Source organism: Lepus europaeus, chromosome 18, assembly GCF_033115175.1.
Source record: "Lepus europaeus isolate LE1 chromosome 18, mLepTim1.pri, whole genome shotgun sequence".
Lineage (NCBI taxonomy): Eukaryota > Metazoa > Chordata > Mammalia > Lagomorpha > Leporidae > Lepus > Lepus europaeus.
The window spans coordinates 76,495,127-76,518,169 of NC_084844.1; the positions used below are offsets into that span (position 1 = coordinate 76,495,127).

At 48.4% G+C, this 23,043-nt stretch overlaps 2 pseudogenes; one reads left to right on the plus strand and one right to left on the minus strand.

Annotated features, from left to right (window-relative positions):
• The window catches only part of LOC133747049 (adenomatous polyposis coli protein 2-like), an 834,579-nt pseudogene extending 831,394 nt beyond the window's left edge, over positions 1–3,185 (minus strand).
• An 11,042-nt stretch (positions 3,186–14,227) lies between these two features.
• Positions 14,228–15,047, plus strand: LOC133777279 (prolyl hydroxylase EGLN3-like; annotated as a pseudogene).
• Positions 15,048–23,043: the final 7,996 nt, after the last annotated feature.

Below are 23,043 nucleotides of genomic sequence, written 5' to 3' on the forward strand. Positions count from 1 at the left end.
GCCGGCAAGGCAGTAAGCCAGGCGACTTCTTGATGAAGGTCAGTTGAGCGGTCCGAGGACTCGCTGCCGCTGGAGCGGGCGGAGGCCCCACGCACCAGGCCCAGTCGGCCCCACGCGCCCCCGCCACCCCCTCGCGGCCTCTGGGGCTCGGCTCTGGGGCAGGTCTGGCCAGCGGCGGCGCCCCGCGCTTGGCCGGCCTCTGCTTGAACGGCATCTGGACAGGCGACTTCTAGGTCTTGTGCTTGGCACGCGCCGGGCTGCTGGGCCGGGCAGAGACCCTGCAGCTGGGGTGGCGGGGGTAGACTTCCTGGGCTGAGGCTGAGAGGCGGGCGAGGTCTGGGAGGAGCTTGAAGAAGGGGTGTTGGACAGAGGAGCAGGGGGGCTTGGCGCTCCTGGGGGCGGGGGTGGCTCACCGCCTCCAGCTCGGAGATGTTGCCTGGCCTGTGCAAGCTCAGAGAGCTCTGCTTCCCGGGCGCTGGCGCCTTGCCTGCGGCTGCTGGCTGTGCCGAGCTGGGGGTCTCCGCCGCCTACCTCGGTGTGGCGCGGGGGCCAGGGACAGCTTTGGGGTGGGGCCGGGTGGCCGGGCTGGGCACGTAGATCACTGTCTGCCACTACCTTCTGAGCAGCGCGTGGCTTCTGGGGGCCCCCAGGGGCGCGGGGCCGGCCCCTGTCCTGCGGGCCCCGGGGCTGCTCCTTGGGGGGGTCCTTGCAGTCTAGTGGCTGAGTGGCGGGGCGCTGGAGAAGTTGACCAGCGTGCCCTTGGCCTAGTCAGTGCACGAGTCGTCCTCCCGGGCCGGGGCGGGCACCAGCATGTAGACCCGGACGGGCAGCGCCCTGCGGCCGGGCACCTGCGCCAAGGCCACCTTGCGGAGCCGCGCCGGTACGACCGCCCCCAGGCACTCGCGCAGCAGCTCCAGCTCCTGGTCCGCGGCCGTGCGGGTCCCGGAGCCTGCGGGCGCCGGCCCCTCTTGGCGTCTGGCGGCTTCTTCTCACTGGCGTTGCCCGGCACCACCGCCACCACCACAGACGCCGCAGTCTGGGCAGGAGGGCGGCAGCAGCCGCAGCTCCATGTCCTGCTGCACCTAGTGCTCGTGCAGGGCGAGCGGGCTGAGGCTGGAGGCGCAGGAGAAGTTCTCGTCCGGCTTCTCCACGGTGAAGCGGACGCTGCCAGCGTCCAGATCGGATGGCAGGCGGCAGCGCTCGCGGCAGTGGAGGATGCCCAGGAAGCGCTTCACGTAGCTCTCCCACCGCAGGCTGAACTGGCTGCTCTCGGGCTGGCCGGGCCGCGCGGCCTGCGGCGTCTTGCTGCGGCTGGGCAGCATGGTCTGCCCGGGACTGTCGGGCAGCTCGCTGGGGCTCACTGTGCCGCTGCCCAGCCCACTGCAAGGGCCGCTGGGGATGAAGCTGGCGATGGACAGGCTCTGGAAGCTGCCCAGGGAGCTCACGGAGCTGCAGCGGCTCAGCACCAGCGGTATCTCCTGCACACAGTTCTCAGAAGAGTTGGACGGCGTGACGTCCTCCACGCCCAGGCCCAGACCGCGGCCCTGCCGGGGCGCCGGGATGGCAACGGGTAGGGAGGCGGCCCCCGGCCCACGCCACGCCCCGTCAAGCTCCGCCTCTTCGGGGCCGGCCTCCTCCAGGCCCTGGAGGGAGGAGTCGCTGTCCAGGTCTCTGGCCTCGCTGGGGCCCGGGCGTCCGACCGAGGACAGCGAGCTGCAGCGGGACAGCGGGAGGGGCCCCTACTGCGCCACCAGCCTCTGCAGCGCCCTGCTGGCCGCGGCCGGCCTGGCGGCCCCCAGCTTCTCAAGCACCTGGCTCAGGCCCTCTGCCGGCAACCAGGCCTGCTTCCGGGCCGCGGGGTGCGCCTGCCCTGCCCGCGGACTCCAGCGGCAGCACGGGCTGATAGGTGGGCGACAGCTTGATGGTGCCCACGCGGGCGTCGGCGCCGGCGGCGTCCCGGGTGGGCCCTAGGCCTGGCTGCCCCTCAGGTCGAGATCGGGCCGAGCGCCGAGCGGGCCGCGGCTGCCCACCCAGGAGCTCCTCACGGTGCTCGGCCAGCGCGGCCAGCGGGCAGGGCCGCTTGTTTTCCCGCGGGCAGTAGCCATCGTTGGTGCTGCCGCTGTTGAGGCTGTCGTTGGACAGGCTGGCATGGGCCGCCTTGAGCCAGAGCAGGGCGTGCACCCAGCCCCCTGCTTCCTGCCGGCCACCCTTGGGGCCGCCCCAGGGCGAGCAGGACTGCGCCTGGCCCTCCCTCGGCGCCTCCTGCCCGTGGTCCCTGGAGCTGAGGCTGAAGCTGTCATCAGACAAGGTGTGCAAGGCCAAGATGTCCTCCACCAGACAGTGGATCCGCGCCATTGCCAGCTCCAGCTTGGCTTTGGCCGCCAAGGCAGCCTCGCCGCGGGGGGCTGGCGGGGTGCGGGCCAGCGCCTGGCCCTGCGGGAAGGGGCTGCCCAGGAAGAGGGAGAGCACGGCCGTGCTGGTGGGCTCGGCGGTGGTGGTGGCTAGGGACGGCGCGTCGTCGTCGTCGAAGCAGACCGAGTCGGAGGTGTAGTCCCCCGCCAGCCCGTCCAGGTGCGGCAGGGGCGGCAGCGGCTTCTTGACTGCCGCCTGGCCCCGGGCAGGGCCTGCTTCTCCGGGTGGTTGAGCGCCTGCGCCAGGTGTTGGGCGTCGAGCTCCGCCTCCGGCGCCTGCTGCTTGCACACGTAGAGGCTGGGCACGCAGGTGCTGGGGGACACGGCCGTGGCGGCCGCCTGATGTTTGGCGGGCCGGTGGGCCAGCAGGTTGCGCAGGGCCGTGGCGCTGCCCATGGCGATCATCTTGTGCCTGGAGTGCACCAGGTTGCGCAGCATGCCCACGGCGCTCAGGTCCCACAGCAGCTCCTGGTCCTGCGCGCAGCGGGTCGACAGGTTCCAGAGCGTGCCGCACGCGTTGCTCACGATGGTCAGGCTGAGTGAGGTCAGGTGCTGCAGCAGCTTCTGCAGGCAGTTGTAGTCGCGGAGCACCTGCCTGGGTGGGGGAGGTGAGGGCGGGGTCAGGTGTGGCCGGAACAGGCGGCCCCGCCCCACCCTCCCGGGATTGAGCGACCAGAGCAGACGGCCCCGCCCCGCCCCACCCTCCGGGGTTAGAAAGGCCAGAGCAGAAGGCCCCGCCCCGCCCTCAGGGGATAGGGCGTCCGTTTTGGGCATTTGGGGGCCCGGACCAGCAGGTGGGAGGGGTGGTGGGGGCCTGGACCAGCAGGTGGGAAGGGTGGTGGTGGGGTGTCTCTGCATTTCTCAAATAAATTTTAAATTAAAATTAAAAAATAATAATACTTTGCTTAGAATATTTGTATCTGTTTATGAAAGGTATACTTTTAAGAATTATTTCAATTATTCCTGGTACACTTGCATCATCATCGACGTAATGCTGATTTTCCGAAAGAAATTAAAAATATTCTCTGCTTATTTCCATTTGCATAGGTTTGGGAAACAGGTTTCCTTTTTCTTCCTTAGAAGTTTGAAATATACCTGTAAGCATGGGCCTGAAATTTTGATTGTTTAGCTTTTTTTCTTGGTTTCAGTTTTCAAAATGTGATTTAACGTACCTGGTCTATGTATAAGTTTTGCTATTTTATGTTATATTTGTGTTTTGGAAATTTGATTTTCAAAAGATGGTAGATTTTGATCTAGGTAGTCAGAATTTTACTCAAGAATTTCACACATTTCTCTAAGTAGGCTGGTAAAGACTATAGTTTCTACAAAAGAACGATTCTGTTTTAATTCCTGAAGTAGATTATTTGTGTGACTTTTACTTATGTTTCCTTAATCGCTTTTAATAATGCGCAAAGAAATGACCCAGTCATTTGGCCTCCTTTGTTTCTTGGACATGTCTGACCTGTGGAAAAAATGAAGTAATTATTGCTCATTAAGTTGTAAAGAAATGCATGGCTGAACTACAATAAATATTCATGAAATCAGATGACTGTGATGTTGATATAATGCTCTTATATTGGAAAAAAGTAATACTGTGTTTTCATGATGCAATCTGATGAGTCTTAAATGTTGATAGAAAAATGTACTATGAGAAAACTATGCATAGATTTAAATATGTTTGCAGAAATGCTTATCTTTCAATTCCATGTTCTAAAATCTTCTCAATGTGCCCTAGTTTATATATGCTAAGCAATCTCCTCTGAATCCCTTGTGGTTTTTGTACCATCCATATAGAAAGTGAGTCTTGTCTGACTTGTTTTAAGGTCGTACGTTATGATTAAAAAGAAATAAAACAGTACATTTGCAGTTGTTAAATTCTGGACTATTTCATTTTTCAAAGATTTATGTATTTACTTGAAAGGCAAAGTTACAGATGGTGAGAGAGGGAGATCTTCTATCTGCTGGTTCACTCCTAAAAATGGCCACAATAGCTGGAAATGAGCAAATCTGAAGCCAGAATCTAGCAGCTTTTGGGTTTCCCTTGTGGGTACAGGGACCAAGTGCTTGAGCAACCTTCCACTGCTTCCCCAGGTGCATTAGAGGGAGCTGGATCAGAGGTGGAGCATCTGGAACTCAACCCAGGATTTATATGGGATGCCAGCACTACAAGCAGCAACTTTACCCACAAAGACACTGTGCTGGCCTCAAAATTTTGGACTTTTAAGACAGAAATTTCACTGACTGGAAGCTAAAGATGTTTGTCATCAATTCTTTCAAAGGGACTTGGCACTGTATAGCAATAAACCCAGAGTACCCAACTTTACTGTTTAGATTGCCTGTCTATGCTGAGGTACATGCATTGCCAGCTGTCACTTCATTGTGAATTTCAATTGTACTTAAAAACAAAGCAAAAGAAATACCAGCACTGTTTACAAGCATGAAATTTAAAATAAATACATAAACCTTCAAATGCAACAGTCCATAGTTTTTTTATGGTTTTCTGCTGTAAATTTTCAAAACATCAAAAGCCAAGAATAAAATGAGGAACAATAAGACAAAAAGAAAATACTTAGCAATACTGCTAATGACAATAATGTTAACAGTTTAGTTACATGCCCTATATCAATTGTGTTCTTTCAAATTGTGACCCAAGCACACAGACCCCATCACTACCTTAATAAACACTTAGAAATCGGGAATCTTTTGTAGAAAAGTGCTAATCTAACCCAGCCCTCATTGGAAAAGACATTTATCCTAGTAAAAGGGAAAGAAATCCAAGGCAAAACAGTCAAAATGCAGACAACTCTGATCATTGAGGTTTCAGATAGTGAAGTTTAGAGCTGTTCTCATGGGTAATCCACACATATGTAAGTATCTTTCACTTTCATTAATTTTCCAAATGAAGGCAAAATGCTGTCAATAAGCTTTTGGAAGGGCATTACAGAGTCTACTAACCAACTTTGCATGGGAGTATAATCTACACATTTCATTTCTCCAAGGTGGGACAGTGAACATATTTAACTAGCAACAGGTCTGAATCAGGATTTCTAATACTCACTAAAAACACTTTAGAAGAAATATTTGCTTAAACTTTATTTTTAATAGCCAAGTAGTGTAAAAAGCACTACTTTGAATTCATTGCCATTCTCACAGTGTTCTAAATTCTTCACTCTGGCTCTAAAACAAAATTGCATCATAATTATTGTCAATCTCCATAATTACTCAGAATATAAGTCAATGATTCACAGAGATTTGATTAGTCATATTGATAATTTTAAAAGAATTGGAAGTAAAATACTGGGTGGGGCAGGGCAACAGATAGCATGGTAAAAAAAAAAAAATTCTTAGATTGGAGCCTGCGGTGTGGTAGGTAAAGCTAATGCCTGCACCACAGCTTCCCATATGGACACCGGTTTGAGTCCCAGATGCTCCACTTCTGATCCAGCTCTGCTATGGCCTGGGAAACCAGTAGGGGATGGCCCAAGTCCCTGAGCCCCTGCACCTGCATGGGGACCAGGAAGAAGCTGCTAGTTCCTGGCCCCTGGCTTTGAATCAACACAGCTCCTCCTATTGTGGCCAATTGTGAAGTGAACCAGCTGGTGGAGGATCTCTGCTTCTCTCTGCCTGTCCTCTCTCTGTGTAACTCTGGCTTTCAAATAAATAAATAAATCTTTAAGAAATAGTCTTAGATTTGCCCTGTATATAATTCACATACACCAATAGGCATACAGGTATACCTCTAAAATAAACCTTAAAGCTACACTTTTTTATTTTCTTATATTCAATTTTTTCTATGCTTTGACTCTATCTTAAGGACAAATCTTTTGAAGGCATATACTCATTCTGTTACTTGTGTGTTTATTATTTATGGTTCTCACCACATTCAGAGTTTTCAGATCTCCCTTTGAGCAGTTCTTTATTGCTTTCTCATCCAAGACAGCTGGAAACATCACTATAAGCTCCAAACTCAGTTTTTTCCCATTTTTGTAGATGCTATGATGTGTGGGGTTTTGCTACTAATTCTTCTCTTTTTTTAAAAAAGAATTATTTTGACTTTCACTATTTTTGTGGTCTTTCATTTCTTAATTAATTTTTATTGCCAAATTCTATGCCATTATAAAAGATATACTGCACACTGTTTTTCTCACATATTAGTATTTGAGTTGCTTTCATATTTGGCTTTCATGAATACCACTGCAGGGAGCCTTTATGGGCATGTGGATTTTGTATCTTTTAGTGGCATACCTGGGAGACAAACTGCTGAGTCAATAAACAGTCCCATGTAGAACATGCTGAGAAACTGCCGAATTACTGTCCATAGTGGCTGCACTGTTTTACTGGAAGTTTATGAAGGCTCCATGCTCTTCATGTCCCTATCAACATTTATCTATGGCTGAATCAGTCATTTTACTGAATATGAATTGATGCCTTCCTGAAGAGTTGATTGCATTTCTGACAACTAACAGTCAGGGAGATTTCAGCTCCCTCTGGTTTTCTGCACTTTTCTTAGTGTCACAGAGTTGTTTTCTCAACAAAGGACACCTCTGGGGCTCCCAATCCCCAAAGCAGAGCCCTGGAAGCTATTTTGCAAAAAAACTCTCCTGGCCCCTGGCAACAACCTAGGCATGGCAGGAGGGGGACGCAGTTCTCCTGTGGTAGGCTGGGGGAAGGGTAGGAGGCAGTAGGAGCTGCCCCACACCATTACCATGGCTGAGTGTGGTGGAGTGCTTGCCTCCCTGAGCTGCTATGCCCATCAGCCAGTGCCCCACGCCCCCTGGGAGCTGGGATGCTCAGCCCAGTGGACAGATGAGGAAACCAAGATGGGCACCTGCCCCCCTGGCTGCCACCTGGATGGCCCTGTGGTTTTGGCCATCATGACTCAAACTCAGTCTCTCCCACCAAGTTCCTCTCCTGGGACCCCCACCACCGCTGTCCAACCACGTCATGACTGGACACCGAAGCAGCTGGCGCTGAGTGAAAGGAGACAAGACAATGCCGGCTTTGAGGATGGCAGATGACGGTAAAATGATGTGACTAAAATAAAGCAGGGGGAGAGGGGGAGAGCCCGGAAAAGGTGGCGGAGAGGGCGCAGCTGGGACCTCAGATGGGCTGGGTGGGGAAGGTATCGCTGGGCAGGTGAGGGAGGGAACCTGTGGCTGCAGGTGCCGGAGCAGCATGTGCAAAGGCCCCGGGGTGGAAGCATCTCTGTAGTGCTCACGGCTCAGCTAGGAGGCCAGAAGGCCAGAGCAAGATGAACCAGGGTAAGTGGCAGAAGGCGATATGACAGTGACGGCGGTGATGAGGTCAGGGGGGCCTCGGGGCCTTTGCAGCCATTGATGGGGGTGGGGGCAGAGAGGGACATGTGCTGTTCTCTTAATGGAGCCCTTCCAGTGGCTGCATGGGGCTTGATTGGCAGCTGGGAACCTGGCAGGGGGCTCTTGTCACCTGGGAGCAAGGGGAAGGCTCACCCCAGCTGTGGGGGTCTGGAAGGGGGCCCGGAAGACAAGTGGTGTGAGGGCCTGGGCGGCCCAGGTAGGAACCATGTCACCACCCACCCCTCGCTCCTGAGCCCTGAGCCGCACTCCTCCACCTCCTGTGACCCTCAGACTCACCCCTCCCTCCATCCCCAGCTGCTGCGCCGACCTTCAACCTTCCACTGTCACTGGCCTGCAGCATGGCCCCCCCTCCCCACCCTCCCACCCTGCCACCTCCCGTGCAGCACCCTCCCCACCAGCCCTGTGACTTCTCATCATAGCTGGGTGGCTACAGCCAGAGCACTCCCAGCCTCACCTGTGGGGGCCTGAGTGCTACCACCCTGGGGGAATTGGGGGTGCCCCCCCACAGAAGGGGGAGCAAGGCTGGCCCTCCAGCACCCCATAGCACCTGGCCCAGGGACTCTCCAAGTACCCAGCCTCACTCAGAAGGACCCTGGCGGGAAGGCATGGGTGCAGGGATGGGCCTTGGAGGAAGCTCAGGGCTCAGTGACGTCACTACTCTGCCGTGACCTAGGGCAACTCCACTCACCACCCTCTGCAGCCTTGCTGGGCCCCCTCTGCCACTCGGGATTGGTAAGCCCTATTTTTGCAAGGTCTAGGAGGGTCCTGGAGGTGTGGGTTTACAATGACCTGGGACAGTGTCTCAACAGACCTCCAGCCCTTAAAGCAACAGACACAGCTGGGAGTGACAGATGGGGCTGCTGCCTCAGATCAGCCACTTCTCAGCCAAGCAACCTACAGAGAGCCCCTCCTCCAGTCACTACAGAACATAGCCCACCTCCCCCCAAGGTAGCATCAGGTGCACCCAGTGCACAGTAGGTGCTCAGTAGTGGTGCTGGAGTGCATGGACCTCACCCTGCAGGCAGCTGGACCTGGCGCCTGCACAGCCCCTGCCCCCAGCCAGGGCAGCTGTAGGCCCAAGGGGGTGTTTCTGTTTCCCATCAGTGGTGGGCTCAGCAGAGCACAGCAAAGTCCCCTGGCATGCAGACAAAGAGCTATTGTTGCCACAGATCCAAAGTCACCGCCTCTGATTGCCACTGAGCAAGCCAGCCGCATTCACCTGCTTCCCCATCCAGTTGGGTGTATTTCAAGAATGTGCTGATTAGTGCTGATTGCGCCTTGATTATGGGAGTGCACCACCCAATCCCCTCCCCAGGCTCTGCGGGGAGCTGCTCCCCCTCCTAGGAGGCCCTGGCTGTCATCCAGGGGCTGCTGGGCCAGGCTGGGGAGAGGAAGAGAGGAAAAGAGATAAGAAAACTGGGATAAAAGGTAGCAAAGCAAATTCTACAGGCTTAGCTCAGGAGTTTCCCTGGGGCCATACCGCAGTTTAGGGCCACAAAGCATGGTTGACATGGGACATGAGTCAGACTTGGAGAAGAAAGATTCATGAAGCAATAGGCAAAGAAAGAGTAAAAGATGATATAGGAATTGGTAAGAGAAGGAAACACAAGGGTTTGGGAGTTGAGGTTGTGTGATTAAAGCCAACACACACACACACACACACACCACAAAAGGCAGAAGTGAGAAAAAAGCTTACAATAGATAAAGTGAAAATCTATACCAAAGATCTATGACAACCGAAATGAATCATTTGATTTGAAATGAAAGTAAGGACAAAATGGAGCTGAGTTATATTTTATAATAGTTGCAATCTGAGAAAATAATGCTAGCACAGGTTTACGTTGCATAATAGTTTGCAAGGAAAATAAAAGCCATCTGTCCTTCCACAGTACACGTCACTGAGGATGCCTGGTAGAGATGAGGTAATTCTGACAGTCAAGGGAAGGGCACTGGAAAGGCAGGTTCAGGGGACCAGCTTGCACTGGTACACAGCACAGCAGGGCACCAAACAGTACTGGGTCAGCGGAGCACAGCCTTCCAACCTCCTCAGGGGTTACACCCATGCTGCATGCACATGGAGGGATTTGAAGTCTTTTTCTGTCCCACCACGATGACAACCCTGAAGACGTCCCTGATGAATGAAGATGACTCACTGGAAGTGTTGCTAACTTGCATTTTACCAGTCAAGGAACGCTGGGGTGTGGACACCTAAAGCAGCTGTTCCTGTTGCCTGTTCCTGTTGCCTGAGACATTTCAGGAACAAGACTGACCGCACCTCACTGACAGAGGAAACCGACCCATCTCAGAACTCAGAGAATCCCATGCACAAAATTCTCTTCTCCCCAAACTTCCACAAATGAGTACATCATTCCCTTTCATACAGCACAGGTCCCTGCTTTCCTAGCAGCCCTTTTAGAACCACAAGCAGCTTGGTGATTTGGAATCTGCCTTCGTTCATTTTTGATATCCTACTGTGAATGCCTGCAAAAAATGAATGCTTTGTGTGGTAATTTAAACAAACATCTTACAAAAACTAGGTGTTCCTCTGATATGAACTAAAATGAGAAATCCTGAATGATCATCATCCCCTCCTCTGAAACCCGACTATAACATCTATAATCCATGTGGCTACTAAGTAATTCATGTAACTCTTATGGCACAATTTTAGTTGTAAAAAATTCAGAAACTTCTGAAGATACATAATAGGCTTTTTTTTTTTGACAAGCAGAGTGGACAGTGAGAGAGAGACAAAGAGAAAGGTCTTCCTTTGCAGTTGCTTCACCCTCCAATGGCCGCTGGGGCCGGCGCGCTGTGGCCCATGTACCGCGCTGATCCCATGGCAGGAGCCAGGTGCTTCCTCCTGGTCTCCCATGGGGTGCAGGGCCCAAGCACTTGGGCCATCCTCCACTGCACTCCTTGGCCACAGCAGAGAGCTGGACTGGAAGAGGGGCAACCGGGACAGAATCCAGTGCCCTGACCGGGACTAGAACCCGGTGTGCTGGCACCACAAGGAGGAGGATTAGCCTGTTGAGCCATGGCGCCAGTCCATAATAGTATTTTTAAAAATTTATTTATTTATTTAAAAGGCAGAGCTAGAGAGAGAGGGAGGGAGCATGAGCGAGCAAGCCAGGACGGCGCTGTGGCATAGTAGGTTAAGCCTTTGCATACATCACAGCCACCTATTTGGGCACCAGTTTGAGTCCTGGATGTTCCACTTTCAATCCAGCTCCCTACTCATGTGCTGGGAAAGCAGTAGAAAATGGCCCAAGTGCTTGGGCCCCTGCACCCGTGTGGGAGACCTAAAAGAAGGTCCTGGAACCTGGTTTCAGTCTGGCTTAGCCCTAGCCTTGGTGGCCATCCAGGGGAGTGAAGCAGCAGATGGAAGATCTCTGTCTCTATCTCTCTATCTCTCTGTCTGTAACTCTGCCTCTCAAATAAATAATCTCTTTTTTAAAAAAAGGAAAGAAAGAAAGAAAATAAAAGAAAGTGGAGCAGCTGTGATTTGAACTGGTACCATATGGGATGCCGGTGCTACAGGCAGTGGCTTAACCTGACACACTATAACGCCAGCCCCTATAATGGGCTTCTCAGATCAAGGAAACAAAAGTTATTGAAGAAACTTGGAAATCTAGAAATTTATCACTTCTAGTAATTGTGTATTTCATTTTTTAAAATTTGCTATGAAATATGACATACATAGAAGTATAAGTAAATACAGAAGTAAATGTGTGTACACATGTACACATAACAAATATTTGCTAAATGAAAGAATGATACAATGAACTCCCAAGCATCCACTACTTAGGTTCAGAAATAGAACAGTTTGAACACTAGTGAAACCCCTCAGCAGAATACATGCTTGAATCTTTCAACCCCCTGCCATCTTTGTTCACCACTGATGTCTCCAGTCATGTCAAACTATGGATCTGCCATTCCCTACACAAACTATTTTATGACGCTTTACACTTTTATGTCTTTGCTTTAGCTATGTCCTCCCTCGAAAACACAATCACTTCCCTTTTCAGCTCCCAGAATCCTATTTGTATGTTTGTGTAAATGCCACCTCCTCTAAGAAGCCTTTCCTGACTTCAACTAAACACATGAACTCCATTCCCAGTATCTCCACTATCTCATATGATCTCCTGCTAGAGTCTTCAACTCTAAACCAGGGACAGATCGATGTCCAGCCCATCGATCATGTAGGGCCACAAAATCATTTGGTCTGGCCCTGCCAAGGCATCCACAGCTGGGGACTCAAATTTCAATAAATAGCAGTAGTAGCAGGCTAACTTTTAAGTCGATAATTGTGTATGTCTCACAAGTGATATTTTAAATATTCAAATAGCCCTTGGCAGAAAACAAGCTCCCCACCCCTGCTAAATGAGGTCTTTGGGTGCTCATATCCAGAGACTGTGAGGTTTCTCGGTGGAGGGCTCTATCTTTTTCATCTTTGTCTCTTCAGCACTTAGCACAGGGTGTGCCCTAATCATTTCTCAACAACTTTGTTTGAATGTTCTTGACCTCAGACATGCTCCAAGAGGGTAGACTAAAGAATTACTGGTTTCATCAAACCCAAGATCTCTTGAAAGTGTCTGTAATTTCCAGAAATAGAGAAAGATGCAGAAAGCATTTGACAGTTGAGTTGGGTGGGATGTGTTGGTGTGACAGAACAGGCAAATAGGGAGCAGAGATGGATAAAACAGCCTTTTCTCTCCTCCCTACACAACCCCTCATCTCCACCCCTTCATAATTCATGTGTTTAGAATGGAGACTACCCAGAGATTCAGTCCCCACCACCAACCCAACCACAGATTCCTTGCTCAGAAGCAAAGAAATGTTTCTGCCTCCCTTCCACCAGCTGTGTCCTCTTGGGGTCATAATGGAAGCAGCTATTAAACTGGCCTATGCCACTAGGTCAAATTTATAAATGGCTCATCTAAGATAATGTATCAAAGCTACTCCAACCAGTTTGGCATCCACCCTACCGCATTCCAACTGACTTTGACCACAGAATGTGGCTCTGTCAAATGTGAGGTAAGAGGGTAACAGCAAGAATCAGCCTGTTCATTTTTACAAAAATTTTATTTAAGTTACACAAGTTTCATATATTTCATATATACAGATCCTACCCTACCCTCCGTCCTGCCCATTCTCCAATTCTTCTTCCTACTCCCTCTCCTATTCCAACTCTTAATTTTTACAAAGATCTATTTTCAGTTCACTTAATGATCATAAAGTTAACCCTACACTAAGCAGAAGTGTTTAAGAAATAGTATGGGCCAGCGTTGTGGCTCTCTTGGCTAATCCTCAACCTGTGGCGCCAGCACCCTGGGTTCTAGTCCCGTTTGGGGCGCCGGATTCTGTCCTGGTTGCTCCTCTTCCAGTCCAGCTCTCTGCTGTGGCCTTGGAAGGCAGGAGAGGATGGCCCAAGTGGTTGGGCCCTGCACCTGCATGGGAGACCAGGAGGAAGCATCTGGCTCCTGGCTTCGGATCAGCTCAGTGTGCCAGCCATGGTGGCCATTTGAGGGGGGTGGTGAAACAATGGAAAAAGGAAGACCTTTCTCTCTGTCTCTCTCTCACTGTCTAACTCTGCCTGTCAAAAAATTTTTTAAAAAAGAAATAGTATGAAGAAAAAATCGTATGAAAAAAAAAATGTTCCTCAAGGGAAGAGACAAGGGCTATAAACAATCATTGCTGATTCCAGTTTATTTCATAAGCTTCCTAAATGCACAAAACATGGTTGACTTAGATGTTAATTTTTTTATAACTCTTCAAGTTACCTTCACAGTCTGTAATGTGAGATGTGTGGGGCTTCAAAGTAAATCAAATTTAAGTCAGTTTTCAGCAGGCCTTGAAATTATTCTAAATTTATGAAGAAAACAAGAACTTGCAAATTAATGGATAAGTTTGCCATCACAAGAAGTAAAACTTGAATAATTTCATTTTCTCTACAAGTCTATGTGAGATGGCAGAAGTTTGGAGTGAATATTTTTAGACACTCTAGGTCTTCAATATTCCTGTGAAGACTATTTTTTGGAACTAGGTCTCATTTTAAAAGAACAGTGTTAACATGCACATTAAGAAAACTCACTATTTCCATCTACAATTAGCTGGTGCATTGGAGGATAAATTATAAAATTCTGAATCAATAAAATAATCAAGAGTAAAACATAATCACCCACAGGCCACTGCCGCTGCATCCTCAAAAGGGGCCCTTGGACTCCTCGCTGGGCCAGTGCGGCACTGGGTCATGGAGCCCCGCACATCTCGGGCTGGCCCCTGAACGGCGAGCCCTTCCTGCCAGAGTTGCGGACAACTTTCCCCTGCCCTTGGGTGCCGCGGTGGCGCGGTGGCTCGGTGGCGCGGTGGCTCCTGGACAGTGCCCGCCGCAGGTTCCTGAACTCAGCGCTCCGCTCGCTGCACCTCCGCTGGGTGCTGCGGCGGGTCGCTCCCCACTCCCCACGTGCACGTGGGGTGTCCCTGCCCTGCGTCCTGCAGGTGAGATGCCCCTGTCACACATCATGAGCCAGGATCTGGAGAAAATTGCCATGGATTACATCATGCCGTGCCTGCACGAGGTGGGCTTCTGCTACCTGGACAACTTCCTGGGCAAGGTGGTGGGCAACTGCGTGCTGGAGCGCGTGAAGCAGCTGCACTGCGAAGGGGCCCTGCGGGACGGCCAGCTGGCCGGGCCGCGCGCCCAGGTCTCAAAGCGGCACCTGCGCGGCGACCAGATCACGTGGATCGGGGGCAACGAGAAGGGCTGCGAGGCCATCAGCTTCCTCCTGTCCCTCATCGACAGGCTGGTCCTGTACTGCGGAAGCCGCCTGGGCAAATACTACGTCAAGGAGAGGTCCAAGGCAATGGTGGCATGCTATCCAGGAAATGGAACAGGTTATGTTCGCCACGTGGACAATCCCAATGGTGACGGCCGCTGTATCACCTGCATCTACTACCTGAACAAGAACTGGGATGCCAAGCTACATGGTGGGATCCTGAGGATATTTCCAGAAGGGAAGTCGTTCGTAGCAGATGTGGAGCCCATTTTCAATAGACTGCTGTTCTTCTGGTCGGCCGCAGGAATCCACATGAGGTGCAGCCTTCCTATGCCACCAGATACGCCATGACTGGTACTTTGATGCTGAAGAAAGAGCAGAAGCCAAAAAGAAATTCGGGAATTTAACTAGGAAGAGCGAGACTGAGCTCACTGAAGACTGACCATGCTGTGACATTCGCTGGCCTCGTTCACTTTAGTTACAGTTCCCGAATTTTCTTTAAGCATTGACACCCAAAGATGACAAGAAAGTCCCCTTGAGTGCTTGTCTCCCTCATGTCCTGTCTTGTGTGTGGTACTTGGTGTTCTCTTGCCAACACTGTGTTGACCTGCAGATACTGTCTCTGCCAGACGAACTCACTTGCTACTCCAGAAAGACCTGCACATGTCCTTGTTGGCCAGCGGGTTGGCTGATAGGTTTGGTAAAACTGGTTATTGAAACAAGAGCCTGCGAGCACAGGGATGAATCTTACTTGCACTTTATATACGCTTCCTGATTTGAAAGGAGGAGGTTTGCAAAAAACAAAACAAAACAAACAAACAAACAAACAAAAAACAGAGCATGGTGACAGATACCACAGAGAGGCGTTATTAAAGCCTTAACAGTGGGAAACCAATCTATGTCATCTGAACAATTTCACGATCTAATCGCATTATTACCTCTAGAAAGGGCTTCTGTTATTGTGATCAACTTATAACTGTCCCAAGGTCTGGACACTCCTTTTTTCGTTCTAGTCCTGCAACCTGGCCTTTCTGCCTCTGTCCCATTTTTTTCCTGAAAATAATGATCACTGAGGACAGCATCATTCATTCTCTATTTTCACTGCTTACCTGGAGAACCTAATTCTCCAGGTGCTAAAACTAGAAATGAGTTCTTTTGGTTGGAATGGGAATTTGAATTTCAATCAAAAGACGAAAATCTCCCTGGTAGTTGAGTGTGGACCACCGGGAACAGTGTAGCTACTGACGGACATGCAATAGCCGTGTGTCTCTTCAGCAATTGGAGAGGGAAGATGGAGCGGGAAATGTCGATATTCCCGTGGTTTTTGTTTTTTCAGTTTTCATTTTTTATGAGCCCACCCTTACCTGACAAAATTAACCAGCCTCGGGTGCTGTATTAGAGAAAGGAAATGGAAATAAAAAGAAAACCTCAGAGAGCTGTTTGAATTCTTGCACATTATCTGTCCTGTCTAGCTTTTCCTCGGCTCCCCTGACGCTGCAGCCCCACTGTGGATGGCAGTGGGGCGAGCATCATGGAATTTGCTGGAAATGTGGAAGCTTCTACCACAGCAGCCAGCAGAGATCCCACTGCCTCAAGACCTCTGTGTTGAGAGTCCATTTTATGAAAGTTACACTTCCTACTTTTCAGTTCTACTCTTGTGTTTGTTTAAAAATCCCATTTATTTCTTGCTTGAAAATCCATGAACGTCAAGGAGCCAGAAATATTTTCATCAGTCACGTACAGACTTTCCAAGAAAGAAGTTTATTTTTTTCTTTCCTGGTTTCAGAAAGTTCCCATTGTTCACTCTCACAGTTGCTTTATTTTGTTTCACTGCAGTACTTCTCACCCTCTAACTGACTATGTAATTTACTTTTTTATTTTGTTTATTGTCTTGTGTCCTTTCTCTTGAGTGTGAGCCCAATGAAGACAGGGATTTTGTATGTTTTTAATCAATACAATATATCCCTAGCACCTGACATAGTGCCTAGCACACAGTAAGGGCTCAGCAGCTATTTTGAATAAATATAATCTTCTACACTAGCACTAATAATTTGATTAATTTCCTTCATCTTTGGCAAAAAACGCTTGCTAGCTTGTTTCTACCATTGTTGACATAACTCATTTAGGCTAAGAGTTTTCGGAAGCTTGGTCATGGTGTCATTTCATGTTCATGTATCTAGGAATATGTCATCCATTGGCCACTGTGAATCTGAAAATTGAACAAGTGATATTTCTGCCCTTCTGTGTCTTTGGACTATGGGGGTAGCTTAACGGTAGTTTCTGGTAGTAGAGTACATTCCTCATTTGGCACCATTTTGGAAAACTGAAACAGAAAAAGAAGGAAAGTTGTTTATTATAGAATTTGTATTCTGTTAATATGTTTTCATGATCACTAATGTCATGGGATTAATAGTGACCTTATTCTGAAGAACCATGATGTATTTCCAATAGTGTGTCTGTATCATTCAGTGGAGTCAATATTTTGACTTGCCAATAGATCTGACCTCTTCGACCTTGCTATGCCTTCCAGACAAATGTACATAAACTAATAAACTAGATATCAAATAAAAAAAACATAATCACCAACAAAGAAAGGAAACATTGACTATCTTCATCAAAAGACTTTGATTTGGATGCAGTCTTTTCTACAGAAGTCTTACAACATGTTTTATAATTGTAAAATTGCTAGTGAAGTCTCTCATTCAATACAAAGTCTGAAAGAGGTCAAACAACTTGCCCAAGACTCCTCAGCTAACAAATTACAGAAGCAGGATTCAAACCCAGGAAGAACTGTGGCTTCAAAATGCTTAGGATGTATGAGGAAGTATAAGACAAATATAACCCCAATGAATCACTTTCTCTTGATTGTGACCAAAGTGGCTCAATTATGTAAAATAACTCATACTTCCTAGCACTTTCAATACTTGCTCTCAGTTCATAAAAAAAAGTATAAAAAGGAGTGCTATTAAATATGTACAGATCTCAATATATAGATTTCTTCCTCACACATAGAATATCTATCACCCGATAAACAATTCAGTGATGAAAGGAACCATGGATAAATTTAAAAATTGTTTTATTTCAAATAAAATATCTCAGGGTAAGTTGAAGGAACCATGGAACTGAACAGCACACAACACATACATTATATGAGACAACATAGATAAAGTGCTCAAAACAGTGCCTGGCAAACAATGGGCAGGCACCAGTAGGTAGCTCCCTCTGCGTTGCTCCCCAACTTTGGTAACAGACAATTCTAGGCCGGGATCACTGTCTGTTGCTAACGTGAGGCACATTACAGACTTCATGATCTGGCCCTGGCAACTTCTCTGGTCTTCTCTCTCACCTCTCCTGGTCTTGCACTCAGTCCTCTAACAACAGCAAACAGCAGCTGGTTCTTCTACACCTATCTCTGATTCATTTTGACCCCATGCCTGGCAAACCCTTTCTCTATGCTCATCACCCATATCATGCCTATATGTCTCCTCAGGGCCGTTGGGCAGCATTTAATCACAGACCTTGGCAACCTACCTAGAACATCCTTCACCAGGTTTCTGAGACACCCCATCCTCATGGGTCCTCCAACCTCTCAAAACACTTTATTCCACATTGTATACGAGGTCTATCTCCTCTATCCAAATATATTGAAACTGTCCAGACCTCCAAGTTCAATCTCTTCTCTCTTCTAATGAGACATTAAGAATTTAGCCTTTGGGGTTGGCACTGTGGCTCAGCAGATTAAGCTGCTTCCTACAGTGCCAGCATCTCATATGGACAGTGGTTCAAGTCCCGGCTGCTCCACTTCTGATCTGGCTCCCTGCTTATGTACCTAGGAAAGCAGCAGAAGATGGTCCAAGTGCTTGCCACCCACATGGGAGACCAGATGAAACTCCTGGCTCCTGGCTCCTGGCTCCTAGCTCCTGGCTCCTGGCTTGGGCCTAGGCCAGCCCAGCCATTGTGACCATTTGGGGAGTGAACCAGTGAATGGGAGATCTCTCTTTCTCTCTCTCTCTCTCTCTCCTCTGCCTTTCAAATAAATCTTTAAAAAAAAATAACTTGGGCTTTAGATCCTGAGTCCCCAGATTTGCTTCTTATTAGCTCTGTAGCTCCTCTGCTTCCTCATCTACAATGCAGGTAACAATAGTATCTGCCACACAGAGTCATCCAGATCAGATCAACTGGGGTCAAAGCAGTGGCTCACTTGGTTAATCCTCCACCTGCAGCACTGGCATCCCATATGGGCACCGGGTTCAGGTCCCAATTGCTCCTCTTCCAGTCCAGCTCTCTGCTGTGGCCTGGGAAGGCAGTGGAGAATGGCTCATGTGCTTGGGCCCCTGCACCCAAATGGGAGACTGGGTGGAGGCACCTAGCTCCTGGCTTCGGATTGGCGCAGCGCCAGCTGTAGCAGCCATTTGAGGATTGAACCAACAGAAGGAAGACCTTTCTCTCTGTCTCTCTCTCTCTCTCACTGTCTATAACTCTACCTGTCAAGTAAAAAACATATTTTTTAAAAAGATCAAATCAACTAATACATGTAAAATGCTCAGACCAGTGCTTAGCACACAGAAGACAGTTCATAGCCACTGGCTATTCTCATTAATGTGATGATAGGAAGCACTATTGGGGCAGGCATCTGGCCTAGTAGTTAAGACAACCATATTCCATACTGGAGTGCCTGGGTTTGAGTCATAGCTCTACTGTCAATTTTAGCCTCCTGCAAATGTGCACCCTGGAAGGCAGCATGTAATGACTCAAATAATTGGGTCCCTGCCTCTCACATGGGAGACCTGTATTGAATCCTGGCTCCTGGCTTTAGCCTGGCTCAGCCCCTGCCATTGCAGGCATTTGGGGAGGGAACCAGTAGATGGGAGAACTCTGTTTTTTCTCTCTTTATTTCTTTACTCCTCAAATAAAAACAAATGAATAGGGGCCAGCACTGTAGTATAAGTGGGTAAAGCCTCCGCCTACAGTGCCAGCATCCCATATGGGCACCAGTTCAAGTCCTTCCTGGCTGTTCCACTTCTGATCCAGCTTTCTGCTATGGCCTGGGAAAGCAATAGAAAATGTCCCAAGTCCTTGGGCCCCTGCACCTGCAAGGGAGACCTGGAAGAAGGTCCTGGCTCCTGGCTTCAGATCAGCACAGCTCCAGCTATTGAGGCCAATTGGGGAGTGAACCAGCTGATGGAAGACCTCTCTCTCCCTCTCTCTCCCTCTCTCCCTCCCTCCCTCTGAAACTCTGCTTTTCAAACAAATAAATAAATCTTTAAAAAAAGAATGAAGTTTTAAAAAAGAAAGCGCTTTTGCTGTTTTTGTTTTTATAATATATCCCATCTACTCTCATGAGTTTGAATATCAGTATTTTCCAAATTTCTATCTGTAGCCCACAATAACTGCCTAAGATCATTAATTAGATATCTCAGATGTCATTTTCAATTTCAAAAGTCTAAATCAGCACTCTTGTCCCATCTCCTTTTAAATGTGAGTTTTGTCCTTCCTGTAGCACTCAATCACAGTACTAGACAAGGAGCTCAACTCAGCTAGTTAGTTTCTCTAACTGAATACTCATCCTTACTATCACCCTCTCCTTCACCCCCATACCAAGCCCATCACTAGGTCCAACCTGAAAAATAGCCACATTCAGCGCTCCTTTCTCCATCTCCACAGCCACCACCTGGCTGTCAATGACTGTGATGCTGAGAATAGCTCTCCATGGACCTTTTCTTCCCCCATTCTCAGATCAGCAGTCAGTCAAGTGATCTTTTTGAAATGAAAAAATCCTGGGGCTGGGCACTGTGGCTCAGTGGGTTAACACCCTGGCCTGAAGCAACGGTATCCCATATGGGTGCTGATTCTAGTCCCAGCTGCTCCTCTTCCAATCCAACTCTCTGCTATGGCCTGGGATAGCAGTGGAAGATGGCCCAAGTCCTTGGACCTGGAGGAAGCTCCTGGCTCCTGGCTTCAGATCGGCACAGCTCCAGTGTTGTGGCCATCTAGGGAGTGAACCATTGGATGGAAGACGTCTCTCTCTGTCTCTACCTCTCTCTGTAACTCTGCCTGTCAAATAAATAAAATAAATCTTTTAAAAAAATCCTATGATGTCTTTTAAGCCCTTGCTTAAAATCCCTTAATAATTTGAGATGAAACATTCATATTCGTCCCTAGAGTCCTGCATTATTTGACATGTGTTTTCAGAAGCTATTGGAAAACCATACTTATCTCATGACATCCCTTGCTCTCCACCCCACCAAGGGCCATCTGAAGGAGTTTTCCATTAGCTGCTTAAACAATCCACACTACCTTGGGTCTCAATACTTTTTCTTGGCTTGAAACCCCTAGTTCACTAGTTTTCTCACTAATTCCTGCTTACCCTTACTTCTCAAGCTTGAATTGTTGTTGAATTGTTCCTTAGAAAAACCTCCCTTGACCTCTCCAGCTAAGTTAAGGCCCCCTGCTATATTTCCTTACATAACTCTGTACTTTTGCTTCATTAGAAAAACCATGAAGGCAGGGGCTATATCTGTTCTGTTCAGAACAGATGCTCAAGGCTCAACAAAGTGGTCTACAACAGGTGCCAAATAATTACCTATTACATAAGTGAGTGTCCTATTTCATCAAGTCTAAAGCGCCATCAAGGTGGCGGCTTTACTTGCTATGCCACAGCACTTGTCCCACAACCAAATGTGCTTATCAACACCACACTGAAATGGTTATAGGTACCCAATGTTTTTGGTTGAGGCACACTGGCTCCATTCTTTGTTTTTCCGTTGTTGAACTTTGCCAAGTAGTTCTCCTGTATCATAGTTCATTCCAATAATGACATAGGATAAGATGCATTCATGGGGCTGGCATCGTCACTCAGTGGGTAAAACCTCCACCTGCAACGCTAGCATCCCATATGAGCACCAGTGTAGTCCAAGCTGCTCCACTTCCAATCCAGCTCCCTGCTATTGGACCTGGGAAAGCACTGGAGGATATCCCAAGTGCTTGGGCCCCCACACTCATGTGAAAGACCCAGATGGAGCTTCAGGCTCTTGGCTTCAGTCTCACCAATCCCTGGTTGTTGCAGCCATCTGAGGAGTGAACCAGTAGATGGAAGATCTCTCTTTCTCTCTTTCAAATGAAGAAATAAATTTTAAAGAAAAATTATGCATTCCTAATGTGAAAAAATAATGTACATGGGAAAATTGAGTAAATAAAGCAGATCACTATGGTACATATTGTTCTAAGCTCATCCTGACTAGTTAATTTGAGATTTCCCTTTCTTTTTATCTACTCTTCAAATTTTGTTTAAAAGTAACTGATATCTTTCCAAAGCAAGGCAGAATTTTAAAAATAAAAAAGCTAATTTTTAAAACTCAGTTTAAATTTTATGAGCTCTGGGAAGGATTTTTGGCCATCAAGTTAGGGTAGGGTGTTCTGTTTAGAGCTTTCAAAACATTTGGTTTTTATCTCTATGCATACTTGCATTCTATTATTGTAATCCCCTCACAGATTTGTCTCTCCAACCATACTGGGACTCCCCTGAGGATATGATTTGATGTTTACACTGGCATCACCCCCAAACTGGGCCCAGTGCTTACAGAGTTAGATGCTCATGAGATGTCTGTTTTGTGAATGAATACATGAATCTATAAAACTGGCCCTGGGTTTAGAACCATCTTACAGGGAGCTGTCTCCTTTCCCTGAGCTCTGGCTGTGCCAGTCTTCTATGTTCCTAGGATACGCCAAACTCTTGGTGATTGCAAGGCCACTGACATACCTTCTGCCTAACAACGTCCTCCCCTCCCTGCCTTGCTCTTCTTATGGTTAGTTCCTGCTCATTCTTCAGGTCTCAGCTTAGATCTCTCCACAGAAAAGTTCTCCCTGGCCACACTATAGAATGCTTTGTTTATTTGGGATTATCTGTCACCCCCCACCCAGTAGTCCAAAGGCCTGTAAGGGCAGGGACCACCACTAACAATGTCTAGAGCTGAGTAGTACATACTCAACAATTACATATGGAGTGAAAGTGCTTACTTAGCATTTATTTGAAAAAAAAAAAAAAAGGTGATCAGCAGATCGTGAAAGACCTCATCTGCTATGGGAGGCAGCTTGGCCTTTACATTACAGAAGGCAGAGAGCTAAGGGTTTTCAAGTAGGGCAATGAATGACCAGATGTTTCCAATGCCCTAGTTCTAAGGGCAGTCTTTTAATCATCATTAAAAGCACATCTCGTACAAATATTCCTTGTAATTAGTTGTTCTCCCTCTAGTGATGTGCACAATTCTGCCATTTCCATTTTATCTGGAGACAGGAGTTCTCTATTATAACATAATGTGTTCATTCATATTGAACAACAGGGGATAGCATTGGAGTGCAGGGTCCAGGAGGGATGTTCAAGCGGGGTTACCTCATTTATGATGGGAGCAAGAGGGGAGATTCCTGTCCTGGAAACAAGAGCCTTGGGAGGAAGGTGATTGAGAAGCTCCTAAGTGAAAAAACCTGTTGGCTTGCTTCTGGATGGAAGCAGCAAACTGTAGA